This window comes from Cervus elaphus, chromosome 24 (assembly GCF_910594005.1).
Source record: "Cervus elaphus chromosome 24, mCerEla1.1, whole genome shotgun sequence".
NCBI classification, from domain to species: Eukaryota; Metazoa; Chordata; class Mammalia; order Artiodactyla; family Cervidae; genus Cervus; species Cervus elaphus.
The window spans coordinates 19,979,973-20,000,000 of NC_057838.1; the positions used below are offsets into that span (position 1 = coordinate 19,979,973).

A 20,028-nucleotide genomic window follows, 5' to 3' on the forward strand; every position below is an offset into this window, starting at 1 on the left:
CTTTAGGCTTCCCCAGTGGCTCAGGAGTAAAGAATCCACCTGCCAGTGCAGGAGACGCAGGTTTGATCCCTGGGTCAGGAAGATCCCTTGGAGAAGGAAATTGCAACCCTGTCCAGAAAAATCCCATGGACAGGGGAGCCTGGCAGGCTACAGACCATGGGATCCCAATGAGTCGGACACGACTACATAACAACAACAAAGTAGCTTTTAGGTACCAGAAGATGCTACTGATCCCCTTCCCACTCCTCAGCCCTGAACTCCTCCCATTCTTCAGACAGTTAGGGAAAAGACAAGAGCCTGCGATGCATTTATCTGTCCTGTTACAATTGAAGCCGTCCAACGATTCAAATGGAGGCTTTTCCATCTTCCTGCCTTGTGCAGATGATCAAGCTGAACTCAGAGGGGTTAATTCTCCTCCCTGAGGCCCCGAAGCTTGGTGGCTGTGAAACCTGGCTCTGAGTGAAGCTTGGTCTCCCTCTCCAGAGCCCTTACAAGCTGTTATTACGCAACCTGCCTTCACTTCCTGGCTGTGTGACAAGCTCCTAGTCTTATGTGGTAGGGAGTGGCACAATAGCAGCGCAGTCTCCATGCAGGATCACTGAGGTTGGTCTGCCTGAGATCAGAGTCTAAGCCTTGGAGAAGGCTTAGAGGAGAAGGAGAAGACGGCACTGCATCAGCCTCTGAAAGAACTGGAGTTAACTGCGAAGGGAAGTGAGAAGGGCGTTTATGGCAGAGGAATCAGTGTGAGTGCAGGATCGGATATTCAGCCTCCTATTACTCACAGCCCTGAGCACTGACAGTACAGTGGTGAGATGCCTAGATGTTCCTGTAGCCCTTGCCCCACACAAATTCCCAAGACATGCCTCTCTTTGTTGACCTTCACTGGCCACAAGGCGGCCGCCCCTACACAAGTCGCCCCCGGGAGCTCTAGATAAACTTCCAGCCTCGAACGAAAGGACACACCCCGACGGAGCCACTGCCTCTGAGCCCATTTGGCTCTGATTGGCTGCAAGACTTGCGCCTTCAGGCTAGCCACTCAGAGGCGCCCGCCAGTTCTCCCTTGCTTCTGATTGGCTGAGAGAAGCGCATGCTCAGACATACCGCGGGCCACAAGCTTGGAGGTGGAACGGCCGTTGACTGGCCGGCGTCATCATGCGGTGTCTTTACAGACTCGCTGGTGTGTGACAGGTAACTCAACTGGGGAGCAGAGGAAGGACCGGTCATCAGGAGGTGGGGAAGGGGAGGCTGTGGGGTCCTGGCGGCGGCCCTCAGCCACCTCGGAGCTCTGGAAGGCTGCAGAGCCGATCAAGTGAGGGCCAGGCTATCGGGGGGTACCAGGCCCCATCTCCCCGGAATCTGGCTCAGGGCGTGGCAGTTCACCTGACCTGTGAACCTGGCCCATTTCCTCCCCTCAGTGAGTCTCTGAGTGTGATATGGGGACGAACTAGAGGTGAGGACAGGCCGCTGGGGCCCTGGTCTTACTTGGTGTCGAAGGGTCGCATAGGGGTCAGGGGCACGAAAATGGTTCATCAACCGTCCATCTCCTTTGAGGTGAGGATGAACACATTGCTGTCTTCTTGACTCCACACTGATACATTTGTTTATAATTAGAAAGTAATGCAAAAAAAGAAAGAAAGTAATGCATATTTCGTTCTTTGGAATTGGTAGAAAATTGTATATAGTGTATATTTCTCTGGTAGCAAAGAGAAAACTAGCTGTGGCTCCAGTCCTCACTTGGTTGGAAGGAAGAATTGTCAGGGCTAAGCCTCAAGAAGGAGCTGTAGGGGTTGTAGTAGTGACCTTCGAAGAATGGAAGAATGGTCTTTTGGGCTCAAGAGAAAGCAAGGAGATGGGAGTTGAACCCCTCATGAGGGTATTCTTAAGGTATACCTATGAGATAAAGCCTTAGACTCAACTCTTCTCAATCTGTATAATTTTGTCACAAAGGTTATAAAAATTATAATCATATAGTTTGTAACCTTTTAAGATTGGCATTTTTCATACAGCATAATTTTCAGTCCCTCCAAGTTCTTGTAACTTGACCCTTATTTTTAGAGGAGATTGGGGTACTTTGAGGACCATTGTAGGCTGACCTTGAAGTGATAGGAGCTGATCCCTCTTAGCCAAATCTGATGTGAAGAAAAGATAGCTCAGAGCTCAGGCACTGGATATTAATCTAGGGTCCATCACTTAGCAACTTTATGATGTCGGCATGGCTTCGAATATGTTTCTCAATTTCCTTATCAACATATGGAAGATAATGAAGAAACCTACCTTATAGAGTTATTGTGAGGATTGAAAAGGATAGTACATATGTACTCAGTAGAGTATATATTATAAACATTCCGTAGTTCATCTTTTAGAGTTCTGTTATTAATCCATTTTACTCATGTCAATGTGAGAGAATAAGATTGATTAATTTATGGCTTTTCATCTTTGAAAAGGCCAACAATAAACTCAGTCTATGTCTAATCTTCATTACCATTATTACTGTGATCTACCATACTAAAACCATCTTCAGACTGGTCATATAACACTCTTAGACTTGATTATTTTGTTTTTTTTTTAGTTCTAGCACTTTATTGCTACCAACCCATCTCCCTCCACCCTTGTGCACACATGCTCAGTCATGTAACCCCATGGACTGCAGCCCGCCAGGCTCCTCTGTCCATGGACTTTTCCAGGCAAGAATACTGGAGTGGGTTGCCATTTCCTTCTCCACCCTCTTAGACTTTAGACTACACTCCTAAGCTCCAGTAATCAAAGCAGTGTGATACTAGCAAAAAAGCAGACTTATAGATCTATGCTGTGCCCAGAAATGAATCCATACACCCATGGGCAATTATCTACAACAAAGGTATCAAAAATATATAATGGAAAAAAGACGGTCTCTTCAACAAGTGGTACTGGGAAAACGACAGCTACATTTAAAATAGTGAGGTTAGAATATTCCCTCACACCACATGCAAAATAAACTCAAATGCTTTAAAGACAGACCTACATGTAAGACCAGAATCCATAAAACTCCTAAAAAAAAAAAAAAAGAATACTCTGACATAAATCATAGCAATATTTTTTGGATTAGTCTCCTAAGGCAAAAGACATAAAAGCAAAAATAAATGAATAAGACCTATTTAAACTTAAAAACCTTTGCACCACAAAGGAAAATATTGACAAAATGAAAAAAACTATGGAGTGTGAGAAAATATTTGCAAATGATGTGACAGGAATTAATATTAAAAATATATGAACAGCTTATACAACTCAAAAAGCAAACAAACCAATCAAAAATGAGAAGATCTAAATTAACATTTTTACTGAGAAGTCATACAGATGGCTAACAGGTACATGAAAACATGCTCAACTTTGCTAATCATCAGAGAAATGCAAATCAAAACCACAATGAGGTGTCACCTCACACCTGTGAGAATGGCTATCATCAAAAGGCTACAAATAACAGATGTTGGGGAGGATGTGGAGAAAAGAGAACGTTTATACACTATTGGTAGAAATGTAAATTGGTGCAGCCACTGGAAAACAGTGTTTGTTGTTATTGAGTTGCAAAGTCGTGTCTGACTCTTTGCCACCCCATGGACTGCAGCACACCAGGCTTCCCTGTCCGGAAGACAGTATCAGTTCAGTTCAGTCACTCAGTTGTGTCCTACTAACTCTTTTCGACCCCATGAACGGCAGCATGCCAGGCCTCCCTGTCCATCACCACTCCCGGAGTTTACCCAAACTCATGTCCATTGAGTCGGTGATGCCATCCAACCATCTCAACCTCTGTTGTTCCCTTCTCCTGCCCTCAATCACGCAGGGAATCCTTGCCTGCTGAAGTCTTATCAGGTTGCAAAGTGTTGGACATGACTGAACGACTGAAGTGAACTGAACTGATAGCTGTAACTAACATAGTACTGTAAATCAACTTTTTATTCAATAAAAATAATAAGACAAGAAATAAGAAAATAGAATATCTGGCATTTTAGATAATAGGAAATGCTAGAGAGAAAAAGAAAAGCAGAGTGGGGATTGATAGCATATGTCAGAGAGGGTTGGCATTTTCATTTCGATAAGAGTTGAAGATCTCATTTGGTAATTAATATTTTGGTAAAAGCTTGAAAGGAGTGGGAGAATTTATGTATGTGAAAGAAGGACGTTTGAAGCAGAGGAAAAACCAAATGCAAAGGACCTGAGGTGACAACATGCCTGATAGCATGTTTGAGGCAAAGGTTAGTGTGGAGAAAGATAGGGATTGATGGTAGGACATGAGGTTAGAATATTAGGGGTAGAGTCTTAAAGTCATAATAAGGGCACTGACTTGTGTGTGCATGTAACAGTTTCATTTAGGGATAATTCACATACCATAAAAGTCACTTTTAAAAGTGTACAATTTAGGGGTTCCCTGATGGTCCACTGGTTAAGAATCTGCCTGCCAATGAAGGGGACACGGGTTCGATCCCTGCTCCGGGAAGATCCCACATGCCACGGAGCAACAGAGCCCATGTACCACAACTGCTGACCCTACGCTCTAGAGCCCGGGAGCCGCAGCTGCTGAGCCCCTGTGCCCTAGGACCCACACTCCACAAGAGAAACCAGTGCAGTGAGAAGCCTTTGCACCGCAACAGAGAGTAGCCCCCTCTCATCACAACTAGAGAGAGCCCACACACAGCAGTGAAGACTCACCACAGCCAAAATATAAAATAAATAAATCTTTCTAAAAAATGTACAGTTCAGTGGCTTTTTGTGTGTTCATAGAGTTTTGCAACCATTGTCAATCAATTTTAGGACACTTGCATCACTCCCAAAAGAAACCCCTTACTCATTAGTAGTCACTTAGCATTCTCTCACTCTCCTCTGCCCCAATCCTATATAACAATGTACTTTCTTTATAGATCCACCTATTCAGGACATCTCATATAAATGAAACAATATTTGGTCTTTTGTGACTGGCTTCCTTCACTTACCATAGTGTTTTCAAGGCTTGTTTATGATGTAGCATATACTAGTACTTCATTCCTTTTTATAGCTGAATAATATTCAATTGTATGGTGATACATCTTTTTATCCGATCATCAGTTGATAGAGATTTGGATTGTTTCCATCTTCTGACTATTTGAGCTTTCATTTACAGGTCTTTGTGTGGATATTTGTTTTTATTTCTCTTGGGTATATATCTAGGAGTGGAATTTCTAGGTCATATGGCAACTCCTTTTGTTTGAGGGAATTCCCACACTCCTTTCTGAAGTGACTGTACTATTTTACATTCCCATAGTGATGTGTGAGGGTTCCAATTTCTTCACAACCTTGTCAATACTTGTTATCTGTCTTTTCAGTTACAGCCATCCTAATGGGTATGAAATTGTGTGTCCTTGGGGTTTTGATTTACATTTCCCTGATGGTTCATGATGTTCACTATTTTTTCATGTGCTTATTAACTGTATCTCTTCTTTGAAGAAATGTCTGTTCAGTTCTTTTATTCGTTTCAAGTTTGATTATTTGTCTTATAAGAGTTTTTATATATTCTAGATACAAGTCGCTTATCAGACATATGTATTTTTTCCCATTCTGTGGGTTGTCTTTTTACTTGATGGTAACCTTTGAAGGTTCGTCTAGTCAAAGCTATGGTTTTTCCAGTAGTCATGGATGGATGTGAGAGTTGGACCATAAAGAAAGCTGAGAAGACCCCCTTAAGTTGGAGGAGGCAGGAAAAAGAAAGAAAGAAAGCTGAGTGCTGAAGAATTGATGCTTTTGAACTGTGGTGTTGGAGAAGACTCTTGAGAATCCCTTGGACTGCAAGGAGATCCAACCAGTCCATCCTAAAGGAAATCAGTCCTGAATATTCATTGGAAGGACTGATGCTGAAGCTGAAACTTCAATACTTTGGCCACTTGATGCAAAAAACTGACTAATTGGAAAAGACCCTGTGATGCTGGGAAAGACTGAAGGCAGGAGGAGAAGGGGATGACAGAGGATTAGGTGGTGGGATGGCATCACCAACTCAATGGACATGAATTTGAGCAGGCTCTGGGAGTTAGTGATGGATAGGGAAGCCTGGTGTGCTGCAGTGCATGGGGTTGCAAAGAGTCTGACACGACTGAGCGACTGAACTGAACTGAACCTTTGAAGCATATAAGTTTTTGTGAAGTCCATTTTATTTTGTCTTTTGTTGCTTGTAGTTTTTTAATATGTCTGAGAAGGTTTTGCCTAATCCAGGATTACATTTTATAACTCAAAATATCTTAAATTATGACTAATTATGATTAATTTGAAGATGCTAAATTGTACCTTCTGTCACCTGCTGGTAAGATTCATTACCCTAATACTGCAGTTTTCAAAGTGTGGAATGTGGAGCCCTCTGGTGGGAACCAGAGAGTCTTTTAGAGCGTTCGCAAGTCCAAAACTTAAGTTCATAATAGTGAGATGTTCTTTGTCTTTTTCACTATGTTGATATTTGCACTAATGGTGCAAAAGCATTGGCAGGTAAAACCAGTTGGCAGCATCACCATCTGTAGCTTCTGGAAAATTTCATTGTACATTCTTTAGAATGTAGAAGAAAAAAATTAAAAGCACATATATACAGTTGACCCTTGAACAAAATGACTGACTGCTTGGGTCCACTTACAGGTGGATTTTTTTCAATAGTAAATCCAACAGTACTACACAGTCAGATCCAAAGGTGGTTGAATCCATGAATGCGGAACTGCTTACTTTGAAGGCCAACTTAATTTATACTTGGATTTTTGACTGCATGAACAGACGATGGGTACCTCTAACATAAATGTTGTTCAAGGGTCAATAGTAATTCTACAAATTCTTTAGAATTTAGAAGTTAAAATTTAATGTTATTATTAGTAGTATTATAAAAATAGTTTTGACCTCATGGGCCACTTGAAACAATCCTGGAGTCCCTCTAGGGGTCCACGGACCGTACTCCAAGAACCACTGTCAAAATAGATCCTTTGATAGAAGAATTATTTGAAGTGCACTTTAAATTTCTACCAGTATCACTTGTATATTGAAGAATCTTTGATGTAAAGAAATACTAATTTGGGGGAGGACAGTGAGGAGAAGGAAGGATTTATTACTTCCTGTAAATAAGGAGAACGAGGATCTTTTTCCAAAGGAGTTGCCCCCTGAACTGTAAAATTGGCTAGTTTTTTTGAGGGGGGTAATTTTTAAACCAGGAGTATGTGCACATTCATGAAGGGGCTTGAGCAGAGGGGAATTCAGCATAGAATTGGGGCAAAGGTCAACAGAATCAAGCTTTAGTTGACTGAAGTCAGGAGGGTCAGCGTCATCATTCCATCCTCCACCTGGGTAGGGCCCTTAGTTCCTCCAGAACCGGAACTGGTGTCAGTTGAGTGAAGCTCAAGTTCTTTATGCCTTGTCATAGAAAGAAGTCAGTGAGAGACAAAGTGATAGGTAGGAAGGGGATTTATTTAGAGAGGTGCACATTCCATAGATAAAATGTGATCCATCTCAAAAGATGAGAGCAGCCCTGGGAGAGAGACACTCCGCAGAGTGTGGACCATCTCAGAAGGTAAGAGGCTAAGTATCAATATTTAATTTAGTGTTCATATGTGATTTTCAGTATATATGAAAGGGAGATCAAACCAGTCAATCCTAAAGGAAATCAGTCCTGAATATTCATTGGAAAGACTGATGCTGAGGCTGAAACTCTAATACTTTGGCCACCTGATGCAGAGAACTGACTCATTGGAAAAGACTCTGATGCTGGCAAAGGTTGAAGGCAGGAGGAGAAGGGGATGACAGATGAGATGGTTGGATGGCATCACCAACTTGATGGACATGAGTCTGAACAAGCTCCGGGAGTTGGTGACGGACAGGGAAGCCTGGTGTGCTGCCGGGTCCATGGGGTCGCAAAGAGTCAGACACGACTGAAAGATTGAACTGAACTGATACATGAAAGGCAGTATATTTTAATTTTTAATTATTATACATCACTTTATTATATGTGATCATATATGCATTTATTAGTATATATATAAATACAACACGTCCAGTTTCCTGAATAATCTTTACATATTTAAGCTGTATATTATATAGAATCATATATTCCATCATGTATGTATGAAATCTATGATTCTGTGTGTATGCATGTGTGATCAGTCGTGACTGACTGTGACCCCATGGACTGTAGCACACCAGGCTCCTCTAAGACAGTATGTTTTATTTTTATTTATTTATTTTTTTAATTTTATAAGAGTATATTTTAAATTAGTACATTATATCTGTTTTTAACTTTTCTAAATTCTGTGATGAAAAGACTGTACGTGCATATCGTCAGAGTGTGGCCCTTAAAATAACTACCAGAATCAAGCACTGATTTCTAGCTTGGGTGCAAAAATAATAGTCAGGATCTGTCCTATGGACACAACATCTAGGGTAAAATCTTTATCATTCAACTACTTATGTGAATTTTTCTAGGTTTTAACCTACAGTAATATTTCTCTCCAAACATTCGAAACTCTGTAATAATAAGCTGTGACTGCTAAACCGTAAGGTGGGAGGGAGTGATAATGTTGGTGATTGTCTTGAGCACCTCCCTAGGTAAGAATTTTGAAACTTAACTTCATGAGAAGGAATATTTCTTCACATGTAAATTTTTCACATATTTAAGAATTGTAATATTTTTTGGATTCCCCAAATTAATTCTAAACTGAATTTAAATGTTAGATATAAAATAAATTTGAACTGAAAAGCTGGTTACGTTACTTCATAGCACATAACTCGCGAGAGACCCCAGTATGCAGATGAGGATGTGACAATGAGTTTGGAGTTGCCTTCAACTTTGGGGGAAACAGAAGAAACTGAAGCACAAAACAGAAACTTAGAGAAGCTGAAAGAAGCTAAAGTATTTAAAAACATATTAAATGGGTGAGTTTAAATACTCTGGTTATTTCCTTATTTGCAATATAGTTGGTTAGAAGATTGTGCTTATGAATAAATGATGTAAGTTATGCTCAACATAGAAAATGCATTTCTTTGTTTCATTCTCATAATTCCAAAATCAGTTTTGTATGTTAAAATATGTTTAATATAGCTTGACTGACACTTTTAACCAAATCAGTTCCCCTTCTCAATTATATACGAGTGATCCTTTTCAAAAAGTGCGTTGTTATTGATCACATCTTTCTTTTTTCCTTAAATAAACCAAGACACTCAGGTAAGTATATATTAGAATTGCTAACAATATATGTGCATATCCTATAACATAAAATGAGCCCCATTTAAAAAACAGTATGCAAGAGGAGGGCTTTTATGATGCAGATACAGTGGTGTTCTGTGGATATTACATGAGCTTTTTATTACATTATGTCATTGTGTAGGTGTGAGTACTGCTTATATAATATTTGCACCCAAAAGTGTATGTAAATAGGAACTCACACACAAGTTCACACACACATATTCTTGTTTGATAACACAAACTATTAAACAAAGTATTCAAAGTATCATTTTGTGTTATATAATGTTTAAATATTTTCAGAAAAGAGCGAAAGTTAATTTTTGACATGACATTTTTAAGTACCATAGATAATGTATGAAAAATGTTTTCTGATTAAAAATACATTTTGTTTTATACTAGGTATCACTCCTTATCTTGAAATGTTCTCAAATGTCATAGCACGAGAGAACCACGGTGGCATTGTGAATATAAGGTAAATACTCAGTCTTTCCCAGGTGACGCAGTGGTAAAGAATCTGCCTGCCAATGCAGGAAACATGAGACGTGGGTTCTATCCCTGGGTTGGGAAGATCCCCTGGAGGAGGGCTTGGCAGCCCACTGCAGTATTCTTGCCTGGAGAATCCCAAAGACAGAGGAGCCTGGCGGGCTACAGTCCATCGGGTCATAAAGTCGAACATGACTGAAGCGACTTAGCATGCATGCATGCAAACACTCAGTCTTTTCTATTCATCTCCTTATCCACATTGACTTCTGGCACTTAGGAAGGCTTGGCACATCCCAGCTCTTAGCCCTGTGGTGCTAACGTGTAAGCAGATTCTGGAAATGAGTGTTGATGTGTGAATGTCAGGGAAATGGCAGGGCTCAAGGAGGCCAGAGGAAAGAGAAGCGGGAGGACAGGGATACCTGTTCCTAAGAGATGGGCGAGATAGTGTCTTGACATCTGGGAACGCTGAGGAGGGTGTAACCCTAAGGGAATATGGCCCAGTGTTTCTCCTAACTGCTTCTAAACAGTTTTGTTTTTCTTTATTGAAAACCCTGGGTTTTGCAGCTCAAGGCTCCATTGTTTAGCACAGTATGGAGCCATTATTTTTTGACAGATTTTTCACCTTTTCTTTTTACACTAGCCCAAAAGAAGATGGCAGCAACAGACTGTGGTACACGTCTGCACTCTTTTCCAGTCTCCACGGCCACCACCTGCCTCCACAGGCTCCACTTGAGGATTCTCAGAGCTGCAGGATCGAGAGTTTTTTCCAGCTTCTATCCTCATGGTGACTCCCCATGCAGTTTCTTGAGGGCTGTGGTAAACCATTTCTCTGTAATAAAAATACCCATGATACTCTTTTCTCTACTGCCTCTTTGAAATGTAAGACTGGCAGTATTAAAAAAAAAAAAGATGGCAGTATTAAAATTGCTTATATTGAATGTACTGTCATTTCCAAAATTCTTCACATGGTCAAATAAAAATATTCTCTTTGAATATGCAAACCTGTATTTTATATTTTGTATTCCCGACTGTGTTTAACAAGGAGGGATCGAACTTTGAGTTAAGGAGAGAGGAAGAACCCCACAGGGCTGACTTATAGGTAGAAAGTCAGGGTTGGAGGGAATTGGCTATTCCAGGATTTGGTGGGTTGTATGTGTGTTGGGGGGGCTGCCCTGGTGGCTCAGTAGAAAAGAATCTGCTTGCCAATGTAGGAGACTCGAGTTCAATCCCTGGGTCATGAAGATCCCCTGGAGAAGGAAATGGCAAACCACTCCAATATTCTTGCCTGGGAAATCCTATTGGAAGAAGTGTTGCTGAAGCTGAAGCTCCAATACTTTGGCCACCTGATGTGAAGAGCAGACTCACTGGAAAAGACCCTTATGCTGGGAAAGATTGAGGAAAAGGAGAAGGGGGCGGCAGAGGATAAAAGATGGTCAGATAGCCTCACTGACTCAATGGACATGAGTTTGAGCAAACTCCGGGAGATAGTGAAGGACAGAGGAGCCTGGAATGCTACAGTCCATGGGGTCACAGAGTCAGACACGACTTAGTGACTGAAAAACAATGTGTTGGGATGGTAGTTGCTCTGGAGGAGGAAAGGACTATATAGTAGGCTCTGAAGAACTGATGGAACATGTCGGTGTCTCCCAGTATGGAAGGGGCCTCTCTAGAGTCTCCGCTGCTCCGTGAAGACTCTGCAGCCCATCAACAGTGTCCCACTGTTCTTTTATGCTAGTTCCCAGAGTTAAACAACTATAAAATCACCAGTGGGCATAGAGTTGCTGGGGGTGGGGGTGGGAGTTGGAGGGGTGGTAGACAATATTTGGGGGGCTTCCTAATAGTGTAAAAAGTCTCTCTCTGAAAGAAAGTCATTGAAATTGGCCTCCATACTGAGTTCAACAAACTCATAAATCAAATGATTACAGATATATTTCTACTGATTGGGTATAGCAAAGATGAAAAGGCAGGAGTGTCTCCCCAGCCTGTTCCAGTGTTTGACTTTCTTTATTGGGTGAATTTGAAGAAAGAGATGAGCATTGTTCTTAGATCAACAGCTTCTTCTAGACTGCCAAGCAGAAGCCAAGGGAACTGACGGAGGAGCTGCGCTGCTGAGGTGGCTGCCGGGAGTGGGGGTAAGTGTTTGGCACCGCCTGCTGATCAGGGTTGAGCCGGAAGGGGGCAGTTGGCCCTGAGCAGCTCCCCTGAAGCCCCATGGTGTTCCCTGGACTGGAGGGCTGCAAGTCAGCACCCTTCCACGTGTCCTTCAGACAAGACCTTCGTGAACCTGAGCCAGGCTGGAGCAAAGCCTTTCAGTTGTTATCTGCTCCCCACCATATTTTCTCTTACTTTTTCCTCTCTGGGCCACTGGGGGTGGGGATGTCAGAGGTCAGGGTTCCGGAGCTCAGGTTGGTGGGAGGGCTGAGTCCTACTCTCAGAGCACCAGGGGGTTCACTGAGGCCAGACCGTGGGGTGTCCGAGCCTCACCCAGAAACAGATCCACCTCAGAGTAGAATGGCCTCTGGCCGGCAATCCTGGGCAGTGTCTTCCCCTCAGTGGGTCTCCAGCTGTAACATGGGGACCGCTTGTGTGGGAATGAGGTCATTGGGCTCCAGGCCTCTTCTGGTGTCAGCGGTTGCTTCTGGGAGGAGTAAGACTGCTCCATCTCTTTGAGATGATAGGATTTGTTCCTTGATGAACATTGGCCTCCTGCCTTCTTACTGACACATTTGTTCATAATAGAATAATGCCAGTTTTGTTTTCAGAATTTGACCATACTTGGGTGTTATATATATTTCCTTGAATCCAAAGAGGAAATTAGCTGTTGTCTTCTATCGTAGCCTGATGGGAAGGAAGAACTGTCAGGGTTGAATTCAAAGAAGGCGTGTTGCACACTGGCTCTAAGCTAGCCCTGGTTTGCTCTGGGTCAGAAGAAAACCGTCAGGAGCTCAAAAGAAAACATGGAAGTGGAAGTTGACTACCCCATGGGGTGTTCCCCAGAGCTTCTGCTAGCTGGAGCCTTCAATACATTTGCATCACTGTGGTCACAGGGAGAGCTAACGTTCAGCTGGAAAGAAAAGCATTGATGAGGTTATGGTTTCTCTTATTTCACAGAAGGCTGCTGTCAATGGTGACTTCAGCCTTTGTTGGATCTCAGCTACGATCAATGTCCGTCCCCACTTCCTGCGCTGAGCATCACCGTCCCAAACTGGTTTCCTCCCCTTTCTCCATTCCTTGCCTCTGACCCCACTGTCTCCTTAGCCTTGCCAGTGAGTTCCTCCTTTGTGGCTTCATTTGGCAAATACGATTGGCAAATATCAACTATTTTCAGGAGCCTTCCTTTATTCCAACAAGCAGAGCCAGGTATGATTTCTGTTCTGTTAGAGAATTGTGCTCAAATCTCACTTATTCAGTATTACACTTTATAAAGTATCTCTTTACTTCATTGCACACTTCTGTTCAAATCTTTTTTATTTGTTGTTTATTTTTGGTTTTGGTTGTGCTGGGTCTGCCTTGCTTTCTCTGGTGGCGGTGAGCAGTGGCCACCTTGCAGTTGCCGCGCGTGGGCTTCTCACTGCGGTGGCTTCCCTTGTCGTGGAGCACAGGGCTCTAGACCCACGGGCTTCAGGAGCTGCAGCACAACGGCTCAGTAGTTGTGCACAGGCTTAGTTGCTCTGTGACGTATGGAATCTTCCCGAACCAGGGGTCGAACTCGTGCTTCCTGTATTGGCAGGCTGATTCTTAACCACTGTACCACCAGAGAAGTCCTCAAATCTTATTTTATATAATGTATCTGTCATCATTATCTTCTCACATTGTCATCTTCTCCATGGGACTGTGAACTGGTGCCCTGGAACATGGATATTCCCTCTTGAAATCCTCACTGTTCAATATGTAGGAGATGTTCAGGATATCTTACTGAATCATTGAGTAAATTTTCACCTAGGAGAATTGGTCATAGCTTAAATACTTAGGAAAAAAATCCTTTGCTTTTGTTTTTATTATTGTTGTTTGCTAGGAAGACTGCACATTATTCCATTATCATTTATTACTAATTATAATTTCTATTTGGTGAATTTTTACTTTTGTATCTCTTGTCCACTACTGAAGTCCTAAGTTTCTTTTCTTTTTTCTATTTAATTTTTATTGAAGTATAGTTGATTTAAATTTCTTTCTTATTTCATATAAATAATTTGTATAAGATAGTCATTCAGCGAATAATATTAAGCATAATCCCATGTGTGACATTGTTTTAGGTGCTAGAGATGTGTAGTTAACAACGAAACAAAAATCCTTGCATGTTGGGTAGGATTTTTCTACAAAACCGTCTGTCCTGAGGGTTTTTTTTTTGTTTGTTTTTTAAAAAATATTTATTTATTTGACCATTCTGGGTCTTATTGCGGCAGGCAGTTGCGGCATGCAGGACCTTTGCTGCGGTGCACAAGCTTCTTGCACGTACTTGGAGCAGGTGGATTCAGTAGTGTGGCTTCCGGGCCCTAGAGCGTGCAGGCTTCGTAGTTACGGTGCATGGGTAGTTGCTCTGAGGCATGTAGAATCTTCACAGACCAGGGACTGAACCTGTTTTCCCTTCATTGGCAGGTGGGTTCTTAGCCACTGTACCATCAGGGAAGTCATGATTTTTGCTTTTTGGTGGCGCTTTGCAGCATGTGGAATTTTAGTTCCCTCAGCAGGGATTGAACCTGCACTCCTAGTGAAAGCTTGGAGTCTTAACCACTGGACTGCCAGGGAAGCCTCTGACCACAATTTTGGTTAAATGGTATTTTATGATCATGTCATTTATACTATCCTGCAGTCCCTTCCCCTATCAACCTCTTGTATAATTCTCTGGAATCACTAGGAATCAGCTCTAATTGCCCTGCGGCTTGGGAACCAGATGACTAGGGACAGCCCTTCTGTCTCAAGCCTACAAAGTTTCTCAACTTAGTCACCAGAGAACTCTTGAAAACTAACTAATCCCAACCTGCTTGCCATATATAACCTGCTCCCTACAACTCAACTTGTTACTCTGTCCTTGGGTCCACCTGCTGTGTGGCCCTGCCTGGCAGCCTTCTCATTTTAAGCTGTAAGTTAGACTGTTTTATCACCACTGCTCTGCAGCAGAGTTTCATGGAGTGCTTCCTGAAGGCCTTGGAAATTTTTAGCTTCCAGTGTCAGACTTGCTGGTCCTGTGCGTGGCTATGGGGATTGTACTTTGATGTCTTTGGTCTTGAAGTAAGGCTTGGTCCACCAGGGGGCGCAGTAGTCTCATGCTATTGCTTTGCTTCCTAGTGAAGGTCTGTGTGGTGAGGCTTATCACCTTGCTTTGGAGAAGGGTTTGCCCTTGGTGTTTCTGTTGGTCACCTTCTCCTCTGGTCAGGTTTCAGAAACTCAGCTCAATGCAAGATTTTGTCCATGAAATGTGTCTCTGGCTGTGTTGCCTTGAATGCACCACCTCCCCTCTATGGATTCTTAAAATGTGATCCTTTTTTTGTGTATGTGTGGGGGTGGGAATATTGCTTAGTTTTGAAACCCTTACTGGAGGGAAAACCTATTTCGTGTTTCTTCAGGACAGTATCATTATTACTTTGCAAACCTGAAGAATGACTTTCTCCAGAACAGTAACTTTTGCAACTTGGAAACCTGAAACCTGCTTTTAACCTGAATACTGACTGTGATTGTGAAAATTGATTGTGGCCCACTAAGTCTAAATCAAAATATTTTCTGGATTCCTAATGAAGGCTAAGGGAAACATGCCAGGCTCCGCCATTTCAAGACACGAAGCTAGCATATTCCTGTATGTTTTATGCAACCTACTACTTTTCACAGCTGGTGCCGCTTTGAACACCTATCTGGACCAGACACCATGCTAAGTGTTTTACAAACTTTGGCTCATTAATCCTCCCACAATCTTCATGCATTATCACTCCCTTTTTTACAGATAAGAAAATTGAGGTTCATATAGCATACACGGTGGCCCTGACTGGGCAGACATATGCGCTAGCCAGCACAGACTCAGAGCTCTAACTTACTCACACATGGGGCCAGGGGCCTGTCACATGGCCAGTCAGTCAAGGGAGCACCAACTGGCTTTAAGGGACCATTTCCAGACCCATAATGACCAACTACCACTGATGATGATTTCAACATCCAGATAACACCAGTTCTTCTAGAATCTCATCTCTTCTCCCCGTCCATGCAGGGGTCCACAGAGACTTGGACAACACACTCAGATGGCCTTGCCCAGGGCAACTTGTCCCTCAAGGTTTCTAATTCCATGGTGGAATCTTCCTCAGGCTCTGCATTTCAATATGTCCATTTTATAGGTTACTCTGTATACTGGGTGTCCATGTATTTGTCCAGTTGTTACCCAGTCAGCCCGTATGGACCCCTGCTGGGGCCCTAGCCCGGCTGAGGCCCCCACCTCAACAGGGAAGGTTCTCACTCCTTTCAGGTTCTTGCAGCCAGAGACTAAACCAAAGCTGAGACTGATGTAGCACAAGCTTTATTCAATGGCCTGAGAGTGGAGAAGTGGGAAGCTTCTTCCCAACATGGCACAACTTTGGACCATGGCTGGGGGCAAGGGTATCATTTAGTAGCTGATGTAGTAAAATCAGTGTAGAATGAGACTCAAGGGCTGCTGGAGATCAGATTCATCTTGGTTCCAACTGGTTCCATATGGGTTTTTGGTTCTACTGGTTCCATAGATTCCCTTCTCTGGACCCCGTGACTTAAAGATATGCGTTAGCTCCTGTCCACAGGTCTGGTGTCAGCTCTGGTAATAACATATACCTGAGACATTTTTACTGTCTATCTGCTTCCAGATATCTGCTTCATGGTAATATTAGCACTGGGAAAGCACTACAATAAGGAACTGTACCATGCTCAGCATTTAACCTGAGTCCAAGCCACACATTCCCCGAGCTTCTTTGTCCATTCCCTTTTACAGATTCTCTGTGCTTCTGGCTCTGCAGTTTACCTGGGGGAACATTGCTCTAGCTTAGGAGCCCTCAACCTCAGTACTGCTGGTCTTCCGGGCTGGGTGACTCCATCGTGGAGGGCTGCCCTGCATGTGGTAGGATTTTAAGCAGCATTTCCAGTGTCTTCCCATTAGAAGCCAGAAGCAACTCCCCCACCCTAAATAAATCTTACTCTTTTATACATAAAGCATATATATATATACATATATATATATATAAAACAAGCATACTTACTATTTATCTGTGGTATTATTATTTATTTTGGCCATACTGTGCATCTTGGTGGATATCAGTTCCCCAACCAGGGATTGAACCTGGGCCACAGCAGTGAAAGCAATAGAAAACACTAACCACTAGACCACCAGGGAACTCCCCTATTTATACGTGGTATTAAAATATTTTGTGGAGGATTTCCGTGGTAGTCCAGTGGTTAAGACTGCATTGGGGAACTGAGATTCCACATGCCACGTGACGAGGCAAAAAAAAAAACCAAATATATCATGGGGAGGTGATGACGAAAAAAATGTGTGAAAAGACTCCTTGGGATGCGGTGATTAAAAAAGGTTGATAAACACCACTCTAGTTCAATTTTTCAGTTCTTATTCATGCAACTTCCTCAGGAAAAATGACCTTTGTGGCTCTTTTAAAAAAAGCTGAACCAAAGAGCCAAGCACCTGTAGACACATAAAAGGAGACATCTGAGAGCTGGCAGAGGCCAAGGGCGCCACATCGAAAAAACTTAGACCGATGTCAGCCCCTTGGCTATGACTGGTAGGTGAACCCAAAGAAACGCTCAGCCAGGACCACCGTCCAGGGGAAGCGCTGCCGTTTCTAAGTAGAAGAGGCTTGGGGGAAGGGTCTTCCTGTGGTGCGGGGGGCTTGGAGCTTTGTCGTCATGTCCCTTACACCAGACTGAGGACATTTATTGACTAGGTTGACCAGAGCCTCCATGTCACTGCCAGACACACACATCTGAATACACTTCCCTGCTCCTAACTATTATTCTTAAATAAATCTGGCTTCTCACTCTGACCTCCTCAGATCCCACTGTTTAGAGAACATATCGTGGCATATCTTGGTTGCTGGTCACGGTGCATCCAGGATGGGGAGATAACAAAACAGCGCGTTGATCCAGAATATAAAGGTCATCTCTAGTGTGCATAGCCAGCTAAACTGGAAAAAAGGTAAATTAAAAATCCAACAAATTTTAAAACATGAAAAAGTTTCTCTCTTGAAAAACTGACTTCTCCGATCTAGCAGAGCACAAACCTTCCCAGCTTTCAGTTTGGGGAAATGAGTAAGTAACCTGAACCCAAGCGGAGAGTCAGTCATTTTCTGCTTCTTACTTCTATCAAAAAACCCCACTTGAAGTCAGCGTGCGTAGATGGGCGAGGAACAGACTTGGTATTCACAGGAAGCCACGCGCCCTTCAAAGGCACCTGTCTGTCTTAGCGCGCTGCTTCTCGAGCAAGTCGGGCACTGCCTCGCAGACCTGCCTTGGAGCCGCTTTCAGAAAAGCGAGGTAAGGGGGCAGATGGTGTGGGTGCTTAGATTCTCGGACCCTGTGCTGCTCTGCCCACAGGTGTGTGGGGTTGGAAGCGCTGAGAGCTGCCCAGGTGGGCAGCCAGCCGATGACGGGCATCCCGGTCACTCTGCTGGTTCATCCTAGACGGCACCTGTCCTTACGGCTCACACACAGCCCTCCCAGCCCTCATCTGACTGGCTCTCACAGGCTTAACAGTGCTCTCCTCCCGCACACATCTGGCCTAAGCCATGTGCTCAGAACTCACAGTTAATTTTCATTCACCATATATACTTTTCCACTTCTGGCTTCTGTCAAGACTCCCGGCTCAAGAGACACCAGTCAAGTAAGGGTTGCAGAATAATTCCAGACATTTACCAGCTGTGTCGACTTCTGTTTTGTCTCCTGATAATTTCCTAACACCTCAGCCTCTCTTATTCCTTTCATGTTCACTGGTAAAATGATGGCGGTAGACCAGAATTGTTATTTGTTTAATTGGAATTGATAATCACTTAACACAATTTTTTTTTTTTTTTTGAGAACCTGCGATGCCCCAGGTCTTCGGCATCCCTTTGCAGGAATAAATCAAAACCTCTCTATTGAGAAACATGTAGTTTGGGTGTTTGGGTGTGTGGTGGTCAGAGCGGGAGATGGGGAATGTATGTGGGATTATTGAATGATGTGATAGGGCTTTGATTAAGAATATCAGGGTGCCACTAAGAAGGATGCAAGGAGAGGTGGCCTTGAGGCAGAAACCCTCCTGCATTGCTCTGACTCACATGTGGACATGTGTGTAACTGTCAGAAGGTTTTAACCTCTTCATCTGCCAGTTTAGATCGGAAATGAGGGTGGTTGAGCGTGTGTGTAAGGTTAAGACTCTAACCTCATCTGCCAGTTTAGATAAGAAATGAAGGTGGTTGGGAAGGTAGAGATTTTATTTCTGGCTATGACGTGCCTTTTCTAGATCTATCCTGCTAATTGCCACTCTGATAGCATTCGTGCATAAAATTGATCTTTATATGCAGTTCTGATGAAAAGACCAAAAATTTCCCTCAACCTACCCAACTGAATACTGCCACCTTCCATAGGGCTTGGAAAAACACGTTTGCTGCTTTAGTGTCAGATTGGCCCGGGAGTGGCCAGCCACCCAGCCTGGGAGTCCAGGTGTGTTCCAGGTAAGACAGCGCTCCAGAGCAAACACAGGACTTGGGTGTGGTGTGCTGGGGCCCACTTGCAAAGTGCTCAGTAGCTGATTGTTAAATCTTCAGAAATGTTGTGGGACAGTTGGTGATCTGACCTTGGCCACGGTGGGAGTGTTTGGGCTTCCCCAGTGGCTCGATGGTAAAAGAATACGCCTTCAATGCAGGAGATGTAGGTTCGATCCCTGAGTTGGGAAGATCCCCTGGAGAAGGGCATGGCAACCCACTCTAGTATTCTTGCCTGGAGAATTCCATGGACAGAGGAACCTGGTGGGCTACAGTCCAGGGGGTTGCAAAGAGTAGGACATGACTGAAGCGACTTAGTACACACATGGTGGGATTGTTTACACCATGGGAACCAGCCCGAGCCACACATCAGAGCCCCCCAGCCCCACCTCCTCACCCTCCCAGACCTGGTTCACCTACAGCACATCACTGGGACTTGGGGCCCAAAGAATACATTCTCTATGTGGCCGTGTGGTCTTCAGAAGATGCTTAACTTCTCTGAGACTTTTGTGAATCATCTACACCACAGCTCAGTATGGTATTTGGCTTAGAATACCAGGTTTTTGTTGGAAGGGGTGTAGGAACAAGAATACACGACTGGATTGAATACACAATACCAGCGAACATGCTATGAAA

At 43.4% G+C, this 20,028-nt stretch overlaps 1 protein-coding gene and 1 long non-coding RNA gene across 4 annotated transcripts in view; both read left to right on the forward strand.

Moving 5' to 3' along the window:
* Positions 1-1,082: 1,082 nt before the first annotated feature.
* LOC122682897 lies at positions 1,083-10,692 on the forward strand. The gene is made up of 4 exons (XR_006337564.1): positions 1,083-1,188; positions 8,744-8,898; positions 9,608-9,680; positions 10,332-10,692. It is a non-coding gene; the product is annotated as an uncharacterized LOC122682897 (long non-coding RNA).
* A 1,021-nt stretch (positions 10,693-11,713) lies between these two features.
* CCR4 (C-C motif chemokine receptor 4) overlaps positions 11,714-20,028 on the forward strand; it is an 11,676-nt gene continuing 3,361 nt past the window's right edge. Inside the window, exons 1-2 of one of the 3 annotated variants that reach the window (XM_043886945.1) lie at positions 18,141-18,187; positions 19,276-19,362. The gene's annotated coding sequence lies outside the window, so the exon portion shown is untranslated. Of the gene's footprint in view, positions 11,824-18,059; positions 18,188-19,275; positions 19,363-20,028 lie in introns of those variants that run through there. The other 2 variants (XM_043886946.1, XM_043886944.1) reach the window with 2 other exon arrangements.